This window comes from Bombina bombina, chromosome 8 (genome assembly GCF_027579735.1).
Source record: "Bombina bombina isolate aBomBom1 chromosome 8, aBomBom1.pri, whole genome shotgun sequence".
In the NCBI taxonomy this organism is placed as follows: domain Eukaryota; kingdom Metazoa; phylum Chordata; class Amphibia; order Anura; family Bombinatoridae; genus Bombina; species Bombina bombina.
This window is the reverse complement of record NC_069506.1, coordinates 224,432,140-224,452,826: the sequence shown is the minus strand read 5'-3', so window position 1 is coordinate 224,452,826 and position 20,687 is coordinate 224,432,140. Positions and strand designations below refer to the sequence as shown.

Sequence of the window (20,687 nt, the reverse complement as noted above, 5' to 3'; positions counted from 1 at the left end):
ACTTAATTCTTGTATAATTCTTAAAAATTATTGCCTCACTTATAAAATGTTCACTTTGAAAATGTGAACATATGCTATTGTTAAAAAGTACACAGCCCTGTAACCAATGCACACACCCCTGTGCAATGCACATCCCCAAACTAGTCTGAAATATGTCAGATGTCAGTAGGCAGTTTGTTAGTTAGTAACCAGAAGTGGGGAGAGTATTGAGTGAAATTCTTGTATAATTCTTAAAAATGAATGCCTCACTTATAAAATGTTCACTTTGAAAATATGAACATATGCTATTGTTAAAAAGTACACAGCCCTGTAACCAATGCACACACCCCTGTGCAATTTCAGTGAGAAACCTAAAGTTTGTGAAAAGGTTTGTGAAAAAGTGAACTATTTTTTTTATTTGATCGCATTTGGCGGTGAAATGTTGGCATGGAATATACCAAAATGGGCCTAGATCAATACTTTGGTTTGTCTACTGAAACAAATATATACATGTGAAGAGTTATTCAGGGATTCCTCAAAGATATCAGTGTTACAATGTAACTATCACTAATTTTGAAAAACAAATGGTTTGGAAATAGTAAAGTGCTACTTGTATTTATTGCTCTATAACTTGCAAAAAGCAAAGAACATGTAAACATTGGGTATTTCTAAACTCAGGACAAAATTTAAAAACTACTTAGCATGGTTGTTTTTTGGTGGTTGTAGATGTGTAACAGATTTTGGGGGTCAAAGTTAGAAAAAGAATCCGAGGAATTCTAAAAGAGGGTCTCGGTGTAGGCCAAGTTGGTAGCGTTGTCATCCGTTTGGTAGGAGTAGCTGTTTTTTTCAATTTTTTTCATCATATTTTATCATTTTTTTTAATAGTAAATTATAAGATATAATGAAAATAATGGTATCTTTAAAATGTCCATTTAATGGCGAGAAAAACGTTATATAATATGTGTGGGTATAGTAAATGAGTAAGAGGAAAATTACAGCTAAACAGAAACACCGCAGAAATGTAAATATAGCCATGGACCCAAATGGTCAGAAAATTGAAAAGTGCTGTAGTCACTAAGGGTTAAGATGTGGAGCTTTACCAAAAACCAACATTGGGTTAAAATAAGAAAACAGCTTAGATTGGAACTGTAGACACAGGAAGAAAAAGCAGTTTAATATCCCTTTTAACTCATAGTACCACGTCATATTGTGTATAGTCTTTCTTCTGTGTCCTTGAAGTAGTAAGAGAAAAAAATGGAAACTGACAAAGGACATGAACATGGAAATCCAGTAGACATTTGGCTCCATGTATCAATTGTCACAAGCATTTCACCAGAAATTCCTGTGTAATGGCACCCCTGCTAACTGGCGGCCAATCAGCCTCTAGCAGGGGCTGTCAATAATCCCGATCATATTGGATTTTCGGTGGTGATCAGATTTAGGAGCAGCGATCTTACAACCTCTGCTTCTTAACATTTGTTTAAGGCAAATGGAACTTAGTGTATGAATGAAATAGTATATGGAATTAAAACAAAACAGAACGTTAGTGGCTGTTTCTCTGACTATTTCCTCTTCTTGCACTTTTTTTAGTTAAAGGGACGGTCTACTCCAGAATTTTTATTGTTTAAAAAGATAGATAATTCCTTTATTACTCACTCCCCAGTTTTGCATAACACTGTTATATAACTAAACATTTTACCTCTGTGATTACCTTGCTTCTAAGCTTTTGCAGACTTCCCCCTTATTTCAGATCTTTTGATAGACATGTATTTTAGCCAATCAGTACTGAATCTTAAATAATTCCACAGGAGTGAGGACAATTTTATCTAATATGACACACATGAACTAGCTGTGTCTAACTGTCAACACTGTCAAAATGCACTGAGATAAGAGGCAGTTCAGCAGCTTAGAAATTTGCATATGAGCCTACCTAGGTTTATCTTTCCACAAAGAATACCAAGATTGCAAAGCAAATTTGATGATAAAAGTAAATTGGAAAGTGGTTTAAAATTCCCTATTGGAATCATGAAATCAAGAAATGTGCACTGCTTATTCACTGCATTGAAGAAGAAAAGAAACATTTTTTACACTTTTGCTTTTGCAGATAATGAATGAGAATGCACTTATCACTTTAAGGGCTAGATTACAAGTGGAGCGCTATTTAACACTTTCGCTGCACTAGAAGTAATCTTTTTGTGCACATCGGGTTGAGCTCATATTATGAGTTAAAAGTCAACTGTTTTCGCTTGCGCGCTAAATTGCCAAACTTAGATTACTGTGAGTACAATATCATATCCCCATAGAAGTAAATGGAGCAAAAACAAAGTGGAAAATAAACCTAACACCCTACTCACATGCAAACCTGATCTCATATTCTCAAGAACGCTAACCCGACATGAAACTATGAATATTTCTCTTGTTAAGTGTATCCAGTCCACGGATCATCCATTACTTATGGGATATTAACTCCTCCCCAACAGGAAGTGCAAGAGGATTCACCCAGCAGAGCTGCTATATAGCTCCTCCCCTAACTGCCATTACCAGTCATTCTCTTGCACCCAACGACTAGATAGGATGTGTGAGAGGACTATGGTGATTATATTTAGTTTTATACCTTCAATCAAAAGTTTGTTATTTTATAATAGCACCGGAGTGTGTTATTCCTTCTCTGGTAGAATTTGAAGAAGAATCTACCTGAGTTTTTACTATGATTTTAGCCGGCGTAGTTAAGATCATATTGCTGTTTCTCGGCCATCTGAGGAGAGGTAAACTTCAGATCAGGGGACAGCGGGCAGATTAATCTGCAAAGAGGTATGTAGCAGCTTATTATTTTCTGACAATGGAATTGATGAGAAAATTCTGCCATACCGATATAATGTAAACTCAGCCTTAAATGCAGTAGCAGCAACTGGTATCAGGCTGTCATGTATGTATATTTTACACTTCAGTATTCTGGGGAATGGCACTTCACTGGAATTATACTGTGTGCATAAGACTTTAGCCTAATTTGCAGGGACTGGCAACAGGCTCTTTAATAACACTTAATTTATGTTAAACGTTTTTTGCTGGCATGTAAAATCGTTTCATTTTCTGAGGTACTGGGTGAATAAAATGTTTTGGGCATTATTTTTTCCACTTGGCAGTTGTTTTATTTAATTTATGACAGTTTACTGATCTCTCTCACTGTTGTGTGTGAGGGGGAGGTCAAAAAATTCAGTCAGAAGCTCATTGTATTTCCTGCATGATCCGGTTCATCTCTACAGAACTCAGGGGTCTTCAAAACTTGTTTTGAGGGAGGTAATCATTCACAGCAGAGCTGTGAGATTGTAGTTGACTGTGATAAAAAACGTTTATTTCTGTAACTTTTTTTTTTTCTGCTATCAGGGTTAGTTATCCTTCGCTATGGGAACAAGCCTTTGCTAAAATTGTGTTTTTTACAAAGATTTGATGCTATAACCTTTCAGTTTATTAACTTTCAACTGTCATAACTCTTTCTGTGCTTCTTATAGGCACAGTACGTTTTCACCAAACAACGAGGGGAGAGTTATGCCGACTAACTCGCCTCACGTGTCAGTACCTGCATCTCCCGCTCGGGGGGTGCGTGATATTGTGGCGCCGAGTACATCTGGGCGGCCATTACAAATCACATTACAGGATATGGCTACTGTTATGACTGAAGTTTTGGCTAAATTACCAGAACTAAGAGGTAAGCGTGATCACTCTGGGGTGAGAACAGAGTGCGCTGATAATGTTAGGGCCATGTCAGATACTGCGTCACAACTTGCAGAACATGAGGACGAAGAGCTTCATTCTGCGGCTGACGGTTCTGATCCAAACAGATTGGATTCAGATATTTAAAATTTTAAATTTAAGCTGGAAAACCTCCGTGTATTACTAGGGGAGGTGTTAGCGGCTCTGAATGATTGTAACACAGTTGCAATACCAGAAAAAATGTGTAGGTTGGATAAATATTTTGAGGTACCGTCGAGTACTGACGTTTTTCCTATACCTAAGAGACTTACTGAAATTGTTACTAAGGAGTGGGATAGACCCGGTGTGCCGTTCTCACCCCCTCCGATATTTAGAAAGATGTTTCCAATAGACACCACCACACGGGACTTATGGCAAACGATCCCTAAGGTGGAGGGAGCAGTTTCTACTTTAGCTAAGCGTACCACTATCCCGGTGGAGGATAGCTGTGCCTTTTCAGATCCAATGGATAAAAAGTTAGAGGGTTACCTTAAGAAAATGTTTGTTCAACAAGGTTTTATATTGCAACCCCTTGCATGCATTGTGCCTGTCACGGCTGCAGCAGCATTTTGGTTTTAGTCTCTGGAAGGGACACTTGAATCAGCTCCATTAGATGAGATTACACACAGGCTTAAAGCTCTTAAGTTAGCTAACTCATTTATTTCAGATGCCGTAGTACATTTAACTAAGCTTACGGCTAAGAATTCCGGATTCGCCATTCAGGCGCGCAGAGCACTGTGGCTAAAATCCTGGTCAGCTGACGTTACTTCTAAGTCTAAATTTCTTAATATACCTTTCAAAGGGCAGACCTTATTCGGGCCCGGATTGAAAGAAATTATCGCTGACATTACAGGAGGTAAAGGCCATGCCCTGCCTCAAGACAGAGCCAAACCTAAGGCTAGACAATCTAATTTTCGTTCCTTTCGGAATTTCAAAGCAGGAGCAGCATCAACTTCCTCTGCTCCAAAACAAGAAGGATCTGTTGCTCGCTACAGACAAGGCTGGAGACCTAACCAGTCCTGGAACAAGGGCAAGCAGGCCAGGAAACCTGCTGGTGCCCCTAAAACAGCATGAATTGAGGGCCCCCGATCCGGGAACGGATCTAGTGGGGGGCAGACTTTCTCTCTTCGCCCAGGCTTGGGCAAGAGATGTCCAGGATCCCTGGGCGCTAGAGATAATATCTCAGGGATACCTTCTGGACTTCAAATACTCTCCCCCAAGAGAGAGATTTCATCTGTCAAGGTTGTCAACAAACCAAAAAAAGAAAGAGGCGTTTCTACGCTGCGTACAAGAGCTTTTATTAATGGGAGTAATCCATCCAGTTCCACGGTCGGAACAGGGACAAGGGTTTTACTCAAATCTGTTTGTGGTTCCCAAAAAAGAGGGAACTTTCAGGCCAATCCTGGATTTAAAGATCCTAAACAAATTCCTAAGAGTTCCATCGTTCAAAATGGAGACTATTCGGACAATTTTACCCATGATCCAAAAGGGTCAGTACATGACCACAGTGGATTTAAAGGATGCTTACCTTCACATACCGATTCACAAAGATCATTACCGGTATCTAAGGTTTGCCTTTCTAGACAGGCATTACCAGTTTGTAGCTCTTCCATTCGGATTGGCTACGGCTCCGAGAATCTTCACAAAGGTTCTGGGTGCTCTTCTGGCGGTACTAAGACCGCGAGGAATTGCGGTAGCTCCGTACCTAGACGACATTCTGATACAAGCTTCAAGCTTTCAAACTGCCAAGTCTCATACAGAGTTAGTACTGGCATTTCTAAGGTCGCATGGATGGAAGGTGAACGAAAAGAAGAGTTCTCTCTTTCCACTCACAAGAGTTCCCTTCTTGGGGACTCTTATAGATTCTGTAGAAATGAAGATTTACCTGACAGAAGACAGGTTAACAAAGCTTCAAAATGCATGCCGTGTCCTTCATTCCATTCAACACCCGTCAGTAGCTCAATGCATGGAGGTGATCGGCTTAATGGTAGCAGCAATGGACATAGTACCCTTTGCACGCCTACATCTCAGACCGCTGCAATTGTGCATGCTAAGTCAGTGGAATGTGGATTACTCAGACTTGTCCCCTACTCTGAATCTGGATCAAGAGACCAGAAATTCTCTTCTATGGTGGCTTTCTCGGCCACATCTGTCCAGGGGGATGCCATTCAGCAGGCCGGACTGGACAATTGTAACAACAGACGCCAGCCTACTAGGTTGGGGCGCTGTCTGGAATTCTCTGAAGGCTCAGGGACAATGGAATCAGGAGGAGAGTCTCCTACCAATAAACATTCTGGAATTGAGAGCAGTTCTCAATGCCCTTCTGGCTTGGCCCCAGTTAACAACTCGGGGGTTCATCAGGTTTCAGTCGGACAACATCACGACTGTAGCTTACATCAACCATCAGGAAGGGACAAGAAGCTCCCTAGCAATGATGGAAGTATCAAAGATAATTCGCTGGGCAGAGTCTCACTCTTGCCACCTGTCAGCAATCCACATCCCGGGAGTGGAGAACTGGGAGGCGGATTTCTTAAGTCGTCAGACTTTTCATCCGGGGGAGTGGGAACTTCATCCGGAGGTCTTTGCCCAAATACTTCGACGTTGGGGCAAACCAGAGATAGATCTCATGGCGTCTCGACAGAACGCCAAGCTTCCTCGTTACGGGTCCAGATCCAGGGATCCGGGAGCGGTTCTGATAGATGCTTTGACAGCACCTTGGACCTTCGGGATGGCTTATGTGTTTCCACCCTTCCCGATGCTTCCTCGATTGATTGCCAGAATCAAACAGGAGAGAGCATCAGTGATTCTAATAGCGCCTGCATGGCCACGCAGGACTTGGTATGCAGATCTAGTGGACATGTCATCCTGTCCACCTTGGTCGCTACCTCTGAAACAGGACCTTCTGATCCAGGGTCCCTTCAAACATCAAAATCTAATTTCTCTGAAGCTGACTGCTTGGAAATTGAACGCTTGATTTTATCAAAACGTGTTTTTTCTGAGTCAGTTATTGATACCTTAATACAGGCTAGGAAGCCTGTTACCAGAAAGATTTACCATAAGATATGGCGCAAATACTTATATTGGTGCGATTCCAAGAGTTACTCATGGAGTAAGGTTAGGATTCCGAGGATATTGTCTTTTCTACAAGAAGGTTTAGAAAAGGGTTTATCCGCTAGTTCCTTAAAGGGACAGATTTCAGCTCTGTCCATTCTTTTACACAAACGTCTGTCAGAAGTTCCGGACGTTCAAGCTTTTTGTCAGGCTTTAGCTAGGATCAAGCCTGTGTTTAAAACTGTTGCTCCACCATGGAGTTTAAACTTAGTTCTTAATGTTTTACAGGGGGTTCCGTTTGAACCCCTTCATTCCATTGATATCAAGTTGTTATCTTGGAAAGTTCTGTTTTTAATGGCGATTTCCTCGGCTCGAAGAGTCTCTGAGTTATCTGCCTTACATTGTGATTCTCCTTATCTGATTTTTCATTCAGACAAGGTAGTTCTGCGTACTAAACCTGGGTTCCTACCTAAGGTGGTCACTAACAGGAATATCAATCAAGAGATTGTGGTTCCATCTTTGTGTCCTAATCCTTCTTTGAAAAAGGAACGTCTGCTACACAATCTAGATGTAGTCCGTGCCCTGAAATTTTATCTACAGGCAACTAAGGATTTTCGACAAACGTCTTCCCTGTTTGTCGTTTATTCTGGTCAGAGGAGAGGTCAAAAAGCTTCGGCTACCTCTCTCTCCTTTTGGCTTCGTAGCATAATACGGTTAGCCTATGAGACTGCTGGACAGCAGCATCTTGAAAGAATTACAGCACATTCTACTAGAGCTGTGGCTTCCACTTGGGCCTTTAAGAATGAGGCTTCTGTTGAACAGATTTGCAAGGCTGCAACTTGGTCTTCTCTTCATACTTTTTCCAAATTTTACAAATTTGACACTTTTGCTTCTTCGGAGGCTGTTTTTGGGAGAAAGGTTCTTCAGGCAGTGGTTCCTTCCGTATAAAGAGCCTGCCTGTCCCTCCCGTCATCCGTGTACTTTAGCTTTGGTATTGGTATCCCATAAGTAATGGATGATCCGTGGACTGGATACACTTAACAAGAGAAAACATAATTTATGCTTACCTGATAAATTTATTTCTCTTGTAGTGTATCCAGTCCACGGCCCGCCCTGTCACTTTAAGGCAGGTAATTTTTCCATTAAACTACAGTCACCACTGCACCCTATGGTTTTCCTTTCTCTGCATGTTTTCGGTCGAATGACTGGTAATGGCAGTTAGGGGAGGAGCTATATAGCAGCTCTGCTGGGTGAATCCTCTTGCACTTCCTGTTGGGGAGGAGTTAATATCCCATAAGTAATGGATGATCCGTGGACTGGATACACTACAAGAGAAATAAATTTATCAGGTAAGCATAAATTATGTTTTCACATTCCAATGTGCTTCACATAGCAGAATATTTTCTATTTATTCATAAATACACACACACATATATATATATATATATATATATATATATATATATATATATATACAGTATATAGATAGATAGATATGATAGACAGATAAGTGAAAACTGTGAGAAGCGCTAAGTATGGGAGCATAGTATTACCCAGAAAAGAGCAATATAATCTAATACACAAACAGACAGATGTGAATAAAATGCTCAGAAAGTATATAATGGTATAAACATAAAAAAAACAACATCAATAAAAGCATCAACATATATGCAATCAATATAGGGAAAAAATAATATAGGGGAAAAAATAAGAAAAACAAATCACAAAGGAAAAATAAAATAAAGCTAAAAAGTCCAAAATAATATCACCAAAAAAGGTTTAAAGTGACCATAGGCATGAAAAAGTGGAGCTATATAGTCCAGAGTAATATAATTACCATCGGCATAGGAAATAGAAAATAAACATAGTAAACCCTGTAATGTAACAAATGGGAGATGCAGCGGAGATAAATCAAAAGTCCCAAGTGATCACTTCTATCGTGAACGTAAAATCATCCAAAGGAAAGCCCCTTACGGTGTATACTCACAGGATGCAACCGGTCGGTATCTGCAGCAGAGACCTTCCTCCAAAACGGTGTCTGTATGTGTTCGTCCCCTCATATAAACTCGGGATAAGCGACAATCATGCAATATATATAGGAGCAAAAAACAGAACAGTACCCGATAATAGTGCAACACTGTTTTATTCCAGAATACATTAACAACAAATATCAACCAAAGAAATGCACACTCACATGTACTTAATAATAGTACTATTCGATCTTTAACCCGCAGACCACCCCTTCCCATTAGTGTTCAGGTTCTTTAGCTATATTGCCATTTTGGATTTTTACTATAAGCACATCCGTTACCTCATTGCATTGAGATTTCTTATGTGAGTGTGCATTACTTTAGTAGAATTGTAGAATTTGATATCTCACTGCAGTGTTGTCACTAGGCTTGGTGTCAATAGGGTTGGTGTCACCCGGTGCCGTAACTCATGGTGTCAACCCCACACTTGATGTAATGGTATAAATATATATATTATCTGACTCCCCCTCTGGTCCTATATAAGCTATATATATATATATATATATATATATATATATATATATATATTATATATATATATATACACAGTATATACTGTATATATATATATACACTGCTGCTGGGATGCATATATTATCACTATATATATATATATATATATATATACATTATCTCACAAAAGTGAGTACACCCCTCACATTTTTGTAAATATTTTATTATATCTTTTCTTGTGACAACACTAAAGAAATGACACTTTGCTACAATGTAAAGTAGTGAGTGTACAGCCTGTATAACAGTGTAAATTTGCTGTCCCCTCAAAATAACTCAACACACAGCCATTAATGTCTAAACCGTTGGCAACATATGTGCCTGTCACTAGAGCTATCATAGTAGAACGGGTGGAAATACATCTATGACAGCCTCTGGCCTGTTGGAGCCATTTTCCTGGAGTATAGCAGTATCTAGGTACAGATAATATGAGATGGTCCCTCAAGGATTTTCCCCAGCGGTATCCTATCCTGTGGGATCTCACATCTCTAAATGGTAGTGTTGTATCCTATTCCACTATGGACCAGTATTTAAACAACAGAAGGTATACTCTCGCCCCTGTGTAAAGGTTAATACCATCGTTGGGAATTCCTCATGTCCTTTATCAGTTGTCAACCGCAGATGAGAGTCCTGGGTATCATCCTTGACTTTTTCTTTGCAATCTTGAAGTGCTCTCTCTGACTTTATAACCCCTCTTTTGGAATTGTGAGGTTAGTTCCTGTAGTTGTTGTTCCATATTGACCTGTTTCGAATTGTTTGTTATCACCCTTTTCATCTGTGATATAGGTAATACCCTTATCAGGGCCCTGGATGACTGCTGTTGATGTGGAGGATGGAGTGCTTATCCGTTTTCTTTCTGTATAGGGTGGTCATCAATTTTCCCTCTTTCTTGTAGATCTGTAGATCAAGGAACTCATTTGTCTCTTTGCCATGTGCTATCTTACATTTTACTGTTGGATGTGCCTGATTGATATCCATAAACCAATTATATAGCTTTGTCTCAGTGCCCTGCCACAGAATGAAAAGGTCATCTATGTACCTTATGTGGAACACTATCCTCTCATCCTTAAATGCTTCTGTGCCCACTGTCTCAAATTCTGCCATAAGTAGATTGGTTTATGTTGGGGACACATTTGACCCCATGGCCATGCCAGAGATCTATAGGTAATAGTCCCTCTCAAACTTGAAATAGTTGTTCTAAAGGCACAGGCGCAATCCTTTCATAAGAAAGTCTTCTGGTGGTCCCACATAGGGGTAACGTCTAAGTTGTTGTGTGACTGCCTGAATGCCCTCCCCATGTGGGATCACTGTATGCAGACCTGTGGCTGTCCATAGTGATCTGGATAGTGCTCTCTTGGACATGAATGTCCCTCAATATTCTAATCATGGTTGAAGAATCGAATATGAAGGAATCCATATTTCTAACCATGGGCTGTAGGACCTTGTCAAGGTATGTTGCCATGGGCTGCATAATAGATCCTATTGCAGACACGATGGGTCTACCTGGGGGAGATTCCAAGCTTTTATGGATCTTGGGTACCGTATATAGTACCAGAATTCTTGGGTGATTTACTGTTAGGTACTTTTTCTCTTGTTCCATGATCCAATTATTTTTTATTGCTTCCTCAATCAGCTCATCCACTTGTTTTTTTAATATTATCGTGGGATTAACCCTCATCTTGCTCTATGCATTGGCATCACTGGGTTGACCCAGTATCTCTTGTTTGTAATCCTTATAATCAAGGACAACCAGTGCATCCCCTTTGTCTGCTTCACGGAAGATAAGTGTCTGATCCACTTTTAATTCCTTAAGTGCTTCCCATTCTTCTTTGTTGAAAGTAGGTCTCCTGTTGTTTTTCCTGGAGTAGGGATTTAAAAAGTTCTTTGGACAACATTCTGGTGAAGATTTTATTGCTCAGGATATTGCTACATGGATCAAATGAACTTGTGGTTCTCAGGGCAGATATTTCTCCCCTATTCGGCTCAAAGTATTCCCTCAGTGTAAGGGTTCTGCTGAATTTTTGGCTATCCACATATCTCTGAAATTCATCCATTTTACCTGTGGGAATAAATGATAGGCCCTTATTAAGTAAATTTAAGTTCCACATCCGTTAGTACCCGGCTACTGAGATTCTGACAGGTAGCTCCCATGTAGGGATAGATCTATACCTTTTCTTTTAAGTTTTAGCAATTTGTCATATACATAGAATGGTTGATCAGTTGTTCCCGTGGGGATGCTTGAAAATCTGATTCGGGCCGCATCCTCCTCAGTGAAAAATAATTAATCAGCCCCACAGATCAGTTCCCCCTCTGCTTCTGCAGCAGTATCCATAATGTGGGTGTTAAACAAAAGATCACGCTGTCACACAGTGATCTAATAGACCATGGGGCCTAGTTATCAAGCCGTCAACCTCAAATACGCTGGAATTCCGCAGCGTATTTGTGGCGCGGCTGATTCGCCTTAGTTATCAAAGGCTACAGACCGGCAAAAGTAGAAGTTTGTGACGTAAATTTCGATCCGCCGGACTCCGTCCGACACAGATCGATTCTTACGTCACTCCAGATGTTCCGCACACAAGTACGGCACAATCTCACTACTTTTTGCTAGTTATCAAAAAACTAGCAGGTACGCTCGGCACTTTTCTGGCCCAGCGTACCTGGTTTTCAAACTGCCAGCCTGGAGGCGGCGGATCCCATAGGAATCAATGGGAGTCTGACCATAGCGAAAGTACAAGTTCGCTGCTGCCAGACATCCCATTCATTCCTATGGGAGATGTCTGCACCTAACACCCTAACATGTACCCCGAGTCTAAACACCACTAATCTGTCCCCCCTACACCCCCGCAACTAAATAAAGTTATTACCCCCTAAACTGCCGCTCCTGGAGCCCACCGACACTATAATAAATATGTTAACCCCTAAACCGCCACTCCCGGAGCCCACCGCAAGCTACTCTATACATATTAACCCCTAAACCGCCGCTCCCGGAGCCCACCGCCAACTACATTATACCTAGTAACCCCTATCTTGCCCCCCATACCGCCGCCCTCTATAATAAATTTATTAACCCCTATCCTGCCGATCCCGCACCTCGCCGCAACTAAATAAATAGTTTAACCCCTAAACCGCCGCTCTCATCTATGTACCTTTTGTGGAACACTATCCTCTCATCCTTAAATGCTTCTGTGCCCACTGTCTCAAATTCTGCCATAAGTAGATTGGTTTATGTTGGGGACACATTTGACCCCATGGCCATGCCAGAGATCTATAGGTAATAGTCCCTCTCAAACTTGAAATAGTTGTTCTAAAGGCACAGGCGCAATCCTTTCATAAGAAAGTCTTCTGGTGGTCCCACATAGGGGTAACGTCTAAGTTGTTGTGTGACTGCCTGAATGCCCTCCCCATGTGGGATCACTGTATGCAGACCTGTGGCTGTCCATAGTGATCTGGATAGTGCTCTCTTGGACATGAATGTCCCTCAATATTCTAATCATGGTTGAAGAATCGAATATGAAGGAATCCATATTTCTAACCATGGGCTGTAGGACCTTGTCAAGGTATGTTGCCATGGGCTGCATACTAGATCCTATTGCAGACACGATGGGTCTACCTGGGGGAGATTCCAAGCTTTTATGGATCTTGGGTACCGTATATAGTACCAGAATTCTTGGGTGATTTACTGTTAGGTACTTTTTCTCTTGTTCCATGATCCAATTATTTTTTATTGCTTCCTCAATCAGCTCATCCACTTGTTTTTTTAATATTATCGTGGGATTAACCCTCATCTTGCTCTATGCATTGGCATCACTGGGTTGACCCAGTATCTCTTGTTTGTAATCCTTATAATCAAGGACAACCAGTGCATCCCCTTTGTCTGCTTCACGGAAGATAAGTGTCTGATCCACTTTTAATTCCTTAAGTGCTTCCCATTCTTCTTTGTTGAAAGTAGGTCAACTGTTGTTTTTCCTGGAGTAGGGATTTAAAAAGTTCTTTGGACAACATTCTGGTGAAGATTTTATTGCTCAGGATATTGCTACATGGATCAAATGAACTTGTGGTTCTCAGGGCAGATATTTCTCCCCTATTCGGCTCAAAGTATTCCCTCAGTGTAAGGGTTCTGCTGAATTTTTGGCTATCCACATATCTCTGAAATTCATCCATTTTACCTGTGGGAACAAATGATAGGCCCTTATTAAGTAAATTTAAGTTCCACATCCGTTAGTACCCGGCTACTGAGATTCTGACAGGTAGCTCCCATGTAGGGATAGATCTATACCTTTTCTTTTAAGTTTTAGCAATTTGTCATATACATAGGATGGTTGATCAGTTGTTCCCGTGGGGATGCTTGAAAATCTGATTCGGGCCGCATCCTCCTCAGTGAAAAATAATTAATCAGCCCCACAGATCAGTTCCCCCTCTGCTTCTGCAGCAGTATCCATTATGTGGGTGTTAAACAAAAGATCACGCTGTCAAACAGTGATCTAATAGACCATGGGGCCTAGTTATCAAGCCGTCAACCTCAAATACGCTGGAATTCCGCAGCGTATTTGTGGCGCGGCTGATTCGCCTTAGTTATCAAAGGCTACAGACCGGCAAAAGTAGAAGTTTGTGACGTAAATTTCGATCCGCCGGACTCCGTCCGACACAGATCGATTCTTACGTCACTCCAGATGTTCCGCACACAAGTACGGCACAATCTCACTACTTTTGCTAGTTATCAAAAAACTAGCAGGTACGCTCGGCACTTTTCCGGCCCAGCGTACCTGGTTTTCAAACCGCCAGCCTGGAGGCGGCGGATCCCATAGGAATCAATGGGAGTCTGACCATAGCGAAAGTACAAGTTCGCTGCTGCCAGACATCCCATTCATTCCTATGGAAGATGTCTGCACCTAACACCCTAACATGTACCCCGAGTCTAAACACCACTAATCTGTCCCCCCTACACCCCCGCAACTAAATAAAGTTATTACCCCCTAAACTGCCGCTCCCGGAGCCCACCGACACTATAATAAATATGTTAACCCCTAAACCGCCACTCCCGGAGCCCACCGCAAGCTACTCTATACATATTAACCCCTAAACCGCCGCTCCCGGAGCCCACCGCCAACTACATTATACCTAGTAACCCCTATCCTGCCCCCCCATACCGCCGCCCTCTATAATAAATTTATTAACCCCTATCTTGCTGATCCCGCACCTCGCCGCAACTAAATAAATAGTTTAACCCCTAAACTGCCGCTCCCGGACCCCCGCAACCTATATTAAATTTATTAACCCCTATCCTGCCCCCCTACACTGTCTACACCTATAATAAATTTATTAACCCCTATCCTGCCCCCTTCTACACCGTCGACACCTATAATAAATTTATTAACCCCTATCCTGCCCCCCTACACCGTCGCCACCTATAATAAATTTATTAACCCCTATCCTGCCCCCTTCTACACCGTTGCCACCTATAATAAATTTATTAACCCCTATCCTGCCCCCCCTACACCGTCGCCACCTATAATAAATTTATTAACCCCTATCCTGCCCCCCACTACACCGCCGCCACTGTAATAAAATTATTAACCCCTAAACCTAAGTCTAACACTAACCCTAACACCCCCCTAACTTAAATATTAATTAAATAAATCTAAATCATATTTCTATTATGAACAAAGTTAATCCTATTTAAAACTAAATACTTACCTATAAAATAAACGCTAATATAGCTACAATATAAATAATAATTATATTGTAGCTATCTAAGGATTTATTTTTATTTTACAGGTACCTTTCAATTTATTTTAACTAGGTACAATAGCTATTAAATAGTTATTAACTATTTAATAGCTTTCCTAGCTAAAATAAAGAGAAATTTACCTGTAAAATAAAAACTAACCTAAGTTACAATTACACCTAACACTACACTATACTTTAATAAATTATTCCTATTTAAAAGTAAATACTTACCTGTAAAATAAACCCTAATATAGCTACAATATAATTAATAATTACATTGTAGCTATCTAAGGATTTATATTTATTTTACAGGTAACTTTGTATTTATTTTAGCTAGTTAGAATAGTTATTAAATAGTTATTAACTATTTAATAACTACCTAGCTAAAAGAAATACAAAATTACCTGTAAAAAAAATCCTAACCTAAGTTACAATTAAACTTAACACTACACTATCATTAAATAAATTAAATAAACTTCCTACAAATAACTACAATTAAATACAATTACATAAACTAACTAAAGTACAAAAAAAAAAAAATAAGTTACAAACATTTAAAAAATATTACAACAATTTTAAGATACTTACACCTAATCTAAGCCCCCTAATAAAATAACAAACCCCCCCAAAATAAAAAAAATGCCCTACCCTATTCTACATTAAAAAGTTCAAAGCTCTTTTACCTTACCAGCCCTTAAAAGGGCCTTTTGTGGGGGCATGCCCCAAAGAGTTCAGCTCTTTTGCCTGTAAAATAAAAATACAACCCCCCCAACATTAAAACCCACCACCCACATACCCCTAATCTAACCCAAACCCCCTTAAAATAACCTAACACTAATCCCCTGAAGATCATCCTACCTTGTCTTCACTCAGCCGAGCAGCGATGGAACCGAAGAGGACATCCGGACCAGCAGAAGTTATCCTCCAAGGGGCGCTGAAGAAATCTTCCATCCGATGAAGTGATCCTCCAAGCGGCGCTGAAGAAATCTTCCATCTGGGCGAGGTCATCTTCCAAGAGGCGCTGAAGAAGTCTTCTATCCGGGCGAGGTCATCTTCGAAGCCGGGTCTTGATCCCGCCATCTTCATCCCGCCGACGCGGAACATCCTTCTTTCCCGACGAACTACCGACGAATGAAGGCTCCTTTAAGGGACGTCATCCAAGATGGCGTCCCTTCAATTCCGATTGGCTGATAGGATTCTATCAGCCAATCGGAATTAAGGTAGGAAAATTCTGATTGGCTGATGGAATCAGCCAATCAGATTGAGCTCGCATTCTATTGGCTGATCGGAACAGCCAATAGAATGCGAGCTCAATCTGATTGGCTGATTCCATCAGCCAATCAGAATTTTCCTACCTTAATTCCAATTGGCTGATAGAATCCTATCAGCCAATCGGAATTGAAGGGACGCCATCTTGGATGACGTCCCTTAAAGGAGCCTTCATTCGTCGGTAGTTCATCGGGAAAGAAGGATGTTCCGCGTCGGCGGGATGAAGATTCAAGACCCGGCTTCGAAGATGACCTCGCCCGGATAGAAGACTTCTTCAGCGCCTCTTGGAAGATGACCTCGCCCGGATGGAAGATTTCTTCAGCGCCGCTTGGAGGATCACTTCATCGGATGGAAGATTTCTTCAGCGCCCCTTGGAGGATAACTTCTGCCGGTCCGGATGTCCTCTTCGGTTCCATCGCTGCTCGGCTGAGTGAAGACAAGGTAGGATGATCTTCAGGGGATTAGTGTTAGGTTATTTTAAGGGGGGTTTGGGTTAGATTAGGGGTATGTGGGTGGTGGGTTTTAATGTTGGGGGGGTTGTATTTTTATTTTACAGGCAAAAGAGCTGAACTCTTTGGGGCATGCCCCCACAAAAGGCCCTTTTAAGGGCTGGTAAGGTAAAAGAGCTTTGAACTTTTTTAATGTAGAATAGGGTAGGGCATTTTTTTATTTTGGGGGGGTTTGTTATTTTATTAGGGGGCTTAGATTAGGTGTAAGTAGCTTAAAATTGTTGTAATATTTTTTAAATGTTTGTAACTTATTTTTTTTATTTTTTGTAACTTAGCTTTTTTTATTTTTTGTACTTTAGTTAGTTTATGTAATTGTATTTAATTGTAGTTATTTGTAGGTAGTTTATTTAATTTATTTAATGATAGTGTAGTGTTAAGTTTAATTGTAACTTAGGTTAGGATTTATTTTACAGGTAATTTTGTATTTCTTTTAGCTAGGCAGTTATTAAATAGTTAATAACTATTTAATAACTATTCTAACTAGCTAATATAAATACAAAGTTACCTGTAAAATAAATATAAATCCTAAGCTAGCTACAATGTAATTATTAATTATATTGTAGCTATCTTAGGGTTTATTTTACAGGTAAGTATTTAGTTTTAAATAGGAATAATTTATTAAAGTATAGTGTAGTGTTAGGTGTAATTGTAACTTAGGTTAGTTTTTATTTTACAGGTAAATTTCTCTTTATTTTAGCTAGGTAAGCTATTAAATAGTTAATAACTATTTAATAGCTATTGTACCTAGTTAAAATAAATTGAAAGGTACCTGTAAAATAAAAATAAATCCTAAGATAGCTACAATATAATTATTATTTATATTGTAGCTATATTAGGGTTTATTTTATAGGTAAGTATTTAGTTTTAAATAGGATTAATTTAGTTCATAATAGAAATATGATTTAGATTTATTTAATTAATATTTTAGTTAGGGGTTGTTAGGGTTAGTGTTTAACTTAGGTTTAGGGGTTAATAATTTTATTACAGTGGCGGCGGTGTAGTGGGGGGCAGGATAGGGGTTAATAAATTTATTATAGGTGGCGACGGTGTAGGGGGGGGCAGGATAGGGGTTAATAAGTTTATTATAGGTGGCGACGGTGTAGGGGGGGCAGGATAGGGGTTAATAAATTTAATATAGGTGGCGACGGTGTAGGGGGGGCAGGATAGTGGTTAATAAATTTAATATAGGTTGCGGCGGGTTCAGGGAGCGGCGGTTTAGGGGTTAAACTATTTTTTTATTTGCGGCGAGGTGCGGGATCAGCAGGATAGGGGTTAATAACTTTATTATAGAGGGCGACGGTATAGGGGGGGCAGGATAGGGGTTACTAGGTATAATGTAGGTGGCAGCGGTGTCCGAGAGCGGTGGTTTAGGGGTTAATACATTTATAAGAGTTGCGGCGGTGTCTGGGAGCGGCGGTTTAGGGGTTAATACATTTATAAGACTTGCGGCAGGGTCTAGAAGCGGCGGTTTAGGGGTTAGTCACTTTATTTAGTTGCGGGGGGCTCCGGGGGCACCGGTATAGGGGGTAGAACAGTGTAGTTTAGTGTGAGTGCTTAGTGACAGGCTAGCAAGAAAGCTGTCAAACAGCCGAAGAGCAGCGAGATCGGATGAGTGATAACTCTCACAGTCCGCTGCTCATCGCCCCGCGGCTTTTTGACAGCTTTTTTTGATAACTTAGGCGTATTTTTTCAGGTCTCCGGCGGCGAGGGTAGGCGAGCTAAGACGGGCGTATTGGGCCGGCGAAGGCAGGAAAGTTGACACGATGATAACTACCCCCCAATATGTCAGTCCTTCCAATTTATAGTATGCAGAAAACACAATAACATAAAATGTCAATAAGTTTAGATGTTAGTATATCTTTGCGTTGTGGGGGGATGGTGGTTTTTGGGGTTAATAGTTTATTTAGGTACTTTGACATGTGGGGGAATGGTTGATTAGGGGTTAATAGTTTATTTAGGTAGTTTGCGATGTGGGGGATTGCGGTTTAGCGGTTAATAGTATTATTTAGTTTTTGTGATGTGGGGGGATGTGGTTTAGGGGTTAATAGTATTATTTAGTGTTTGCAATGTGGGGGTGGTTTAGGGGTTAATAGTGTATTTTATGAGTGAAAGTGTACTTTGGAATGTATTTTTGTTATGTTTTGTGCAACTTTTTATTTTTGGAAACCAGTTTACCACAGCTCTTAGATCGTATTGAACTTAAAGGGACAGTCAAGTAAAAAAGAAAAACTTTCATGATTTAAATAGGGCATGTAATTTCTATTTTACTTTTATTACCAATTTTACTTTGATCTCGTGGTATTCTTAGATGAAAGCTAAATCTAGGAGGTTCAGATGCTAATTTCTTAGACCTTGAAGGCCACCTCTAATCTGAAAGCATTTTGACAGTTTTTCACCACTAGAGGGTGTTAGTTCATGTGTTTCATATAGATAACATTGATCTCAGGCACGTGAAGATCCTAGGAGCAAGCACTGATTGGCTAAAAATGCAAGTCTGTCAAAAGAACTGAAATAAGGGGGCAATTTGCAGAGCCATAGATACAAGGTAATCACAGAGGTAAAAAGTGTATTTATATAACTGTGTTGGTTATGCAAAATTGGGGAATGGGTAATAAAGGGATTATCTACCTTTTTAAACAACAAAAATGCTGGTGTTTACTGTCCCTTTAATATCAGCGGAAAGAAAATGGCTTGCGAAATCATGTTTATGCTAGCGCAAAATCATTTGCACCGCACTTGTAATCTAACCCTCTGTGTATATATTGTTGCAGAAAACAGATGCTTGACTTTGTTGTGCATGTTTTAATGGTATTGTGTGAAATTGTGGCACTTATTCTTTATCTGAACTCCCTGCACTAATAATTACACTTAAGTGAAGCATTAAAGGGACACATTTTCCATACATTTTAATAACATATTTTTACCAAAAATCTGATTAGATGACAACATACAAACCTTTATGTGGTTTACACATTTATGCTTTTGCTTGTACAATATGTGTCCATTTGTGTGATTTACTGTATGCATGTTCTGTTGCATTTCCTTTTGAATAAGCGTGAAAATACAAGGATTGCTACACATATTCTTTAGTATATAGTGCTCCAGACATGTGAATGTTCCTGAGCCTACCTCAGTATTCTTTCAAGGAAAAAGCTATGTTTCAACAAAGGATATTAAAGGGATAGAAAAGTCAAAATTAAACTTGCATGATTCAAATAGAGCATGTTTTAAGTGCTAATGAGGGCTCAGAGCCGTCACTAGCATTCAACTACCTTTTTTGCAATCTGGGGGCTCCCACCCGTTCCTACCCCGGTGATCGGGTTTGCATAGTGACAGGCATCGCTGGGGCTTCCCGTTACGTGTGGTGACGTCATGCACAATGACGTGATGACGTCACTGCGCAAATGTATTTAAAATTGTCAATACAAAGTATAGGGAAAGGGGGCATGCTGCTTATAAGCCTGTTTCTCAGGGATCTAAGCAGCTACAGACCCCCAAGACCCACCGTTGGAAAGTCATGGGGGAAACAAAAGCAAAAAAAGTATAAACTGAAAAATATTAAATCCAGCTTAGCACTCAAAGGGTTAAGGCACTTTTAAATTCACTTCTATTTTCAAATGTGCTTTTTTCTCTTGGTAACCCTTGTTGAAAAAGAATTTGCATAAATCATACACTAGTGGGAGCTAGCTGATGATTGGTGCCGGCACACATTTGTCTCTTGTGATTGGCTGACTAGCTGCCAATAGTGCAATCCTGTTCCTTCAGCAAAGGATAACAAGATAATGAAGCAGATTTGATAATAATTGGAAATTGGAATGTGGTTTGAAATTGTATGTTCTATCCAAATCATGAAAGAAAATGT

At 40.2% G+C, this 20,687-nt stretch overlaps 1 protein-coding gene across 2 annotated transcripts in view; it reads left to right on the top strand.

Moving 5' to 3' along the window:
• Positions 1-20,687, top strand: part of LOC128638963 (guanylate-binding protein 1-like) — a 374,647-nt gene that overhangs the window by 235,221 nt on the left and 118,739 nt on the right. The window lies entirely within an intron of this gene.